This window comes from Nomascus leucogenys, chromosome 5 (genome assembly GCF_006542625.1).
Source record: "Nomascus leucogenys isolate Asia chromosome 5, Asia_NLE_v1, whole genome shotgun sequence".
In the NCBI taxonomy this organism is placed as follows: domain Eukaryota; kingdom Metazoa; phylum Chordata; class Mammalia; order Primates; family Hylobatidae; genus Nomascus; species Nomascus leucogenys.
Window position 1 is genome coordinate 90408067 of NC_044385.1, and position 3108 is coordinate 90411174.

Sequence of the window (3108 nt, forward strand, 5' to 3'; positions counted from 1 at the left end):
TCAACATAAGAGAATAGCTTTGATTCCCTATGACTTCATACCTGAGCCAACCAATGAGCTCTCCTGACTTACTGGTCCCCTACCCACTTAAAAACTCTGATCTCTGAGTTTTCAGGGAGACCGATTTGAGCAATAATAAAATTCTGGTCTCTCACACAGCCAGCTCTGCATAAATTGCTTTTTCTCTATTGCAATTCCTTTGTCCTGATACATTGGCTCTGTCTAGGCAGGGAGCAAGGTGAACCCATTGGGCAGTTATAAGACTGGTTAAGCTTCAATTAACTGGCCCTATTTCCACTCTCATATTTTGTGTGGCTCCTGTGCTTAAGTATGTTAATACATTTTTACACCTTTTCACCTGTCGGTCTGCCTATTGTCAGTTTATTTCAGCAAACTCAATTACTCATAGGGAGAGGAAAAATTCTCTTCACCTGTATAATATGTGCATTTCATATATACAGAGGAGACACCCAGGGAATGAGGAGTTACCAAAGAGGTAGTTTTGAATTCTAATTTATATATCATTGTCAACCTTTGTTCTTTAACAGTAAATTTTTACAGAAGTGACAAGACTAAAGGAGAGGACTTGTAACTTTTGAGAAGGCCAACAAATGGCAGATAAAGGCTAGTTACTAAAGCCTAGTAATGTAGATTTTGCTAGTCTCTTTTTCTAGTATCTTTTTCAGATGATAAGCATCTAAAGCTGTTTTCAGGAGTTCAGATTTGTTCTCCCTTCTAGGGAGAACTTTAAATTATTTGAGCCTTGAGAGGAATGTGACTCTGTGGCTTGAATCATGTGGCGTGTCGCTGCAAATTCTCCTTTAACTTCCTTTCTTATTCTTGTATTGCAGATGATTAAGAAAGACTTAAAAGCACCATGGAAAAGAGCCCGCTTAAGTCTAATATGCCTTTTTAAGTAATGTTAAAACAATCTTACTTGTGATGTAGCAAACTGTAATCAATTACATCACTATCATGTATGCATTGGCCTTGTGTGGAAAATGCCGCAACTCTGTTAAATTTATCTATCTCTGCCTATATAAGTGAAACTATAACTTTCCCACTTTGGAGCACTGACCCCCATTCTTTTGGAGTCTTTGTTACCCAAGTGGAGATCCTCAAGTTTTGAACTTGAATAAACTCTCTACTTAATCGTATTTTCTAAATCTCATTGTTGAAAGTTGACATCCTTCATTTAGGCAAATAGGAGGGTAGAGACCTTTCCTGTATCTGCTTATTCTTAATTGTTTTCAACTCAACAATACTTCATATTTGTGGGTGGCATACTCTGGTCTTCCACAGTTGTTAAAATCTGTGTTTACCAAAAGTAAGAGTCAAAGAAAAAAATCATAATATTGTAAAAGTTTAAGTGAAAATACTTACAATTTCTATGATTCTAAATGGAACACGAAACTTAAAATCCATTCTAATATTAACTGTCATGTCCTATTTCTGCATTTAAATTTTGCATTTTTATTATAAACATCTACAATTTTGTTTATGGTTGGAGTAATATAAACCAAATATTTTGCAAAATAAAATGAGATTACGTTCCAGAGAAAAAAATAAAAATAAAATAAACAAAATGAAACAAAAAACTAGATCACATTTTAATGTGCTATTGTCATCATGCTATTTTTTTTCTTTTTCCTTTTCAGTAAAGGAAAATAAGACAAGCTAAATGTGACTAAGTAATTTTTTTTTTTGGTGGAGGAGATATTAATGCTGCTATTTTAGCCTATTCATATGTAGAAAATCATTATAGCTAGATAATTTCTATTATCCTTAAAAGACCACAATATATTGTGTAAAATATAAAATACTATTGTAAACATCAATGGCATTTTAAATGAAATATTATATTTCTCGAGATTTTAATTTTTTTCTTCAAGTGGCGAAGATTTTTTGCTCAACCCATTGTTAGTCAGCCTCGTGAATTTTCTCGTAAGCTCATCCATGTGTGTACTTCCTAGTAAAATTATCTTGTATCAAGAACTCTGCTAAATCGGTTTAATAATAACCCCCCCACATCCTTCATATCTGATCACCCTCATCCTCTATTATCTTCCAGATGAGTCCACATTCAAGCTTGTGGACTCAAGATCACAAGTGGAAGTAGCTCACCAGTTTTGGGATAGCAAACCATTTCTCTTTTTCTCTCCCAGCCATCACTGTTTTACTGTCCTGATTTTCAGTGAATTTGTAACCAACTCTCTGTTTTAAGTGTTTCCAGATGAGATCTCTAACATAGCTTCTGTTTTCCTGACAAGACCTAAATATTAAAATTGCCAGTTGTTTTTTATCTTCATAGCTTGCTTAGATTTTCCTTTTTCTAGAATATTATTTTCCCTCTGATTTTAAATTTCAGAGTAGCTTTGAGGCCTCTGACACTATTTGTGTGTGTGTGTGTGTGTGTGTGTTTCTTCATCACTCCTTATAGATCACATGAACATTTGTTCCTCCAGTTAACAGTTATTTACTATAAGACTTCACAAATTAAAACACATTGTACACAGATAAACAAAGAAAATATGTCTTTTTGATTCTTAAAATTGTTTGGATGGATTCTCTGTATAGCAGAGGGGAAGAACAAAATGCTGCCCAGATCCTGTAAGCTTAATGTGGTACAATTATTCAAACAGTTCTTTAGGTAAAATTCTCAGATTTTTCTCTCTGAGCCCTCTCTCATCACTCTTTACCCAAAATGTTGTTTGGTAATTGGGGTAGTAAGTCTTTAAAAATCATATGTGGATTGAGGAGACATAGATATTGAAATCCACACAGTATTCTCCATAACAACACTCCACGCCCCACCCTGGGTCTCTGTTCTAATGTGATTTAACCTGCCCCTGGGATGGGGGCCTGAGATAAGGCAGATTCCATCCTTGAGAATTTTGCTGCCTACTGTTGCTAAAATCTTAGGATGGTTTACTTTAAGTCCTGTCTCCCTTAAGATAGGAATGTCTTAGCTTCTTTTCTGGAAAACGTAGCCCTTTCTTGATTCTCACTGGAAACTCATCTGCTTCTTTCCTTGTCCTCCATTTGGCATAAGAACTGAAACCAACATAATTTTACTGTCCCAATTTTACACAATAGTGAGAATAAGCA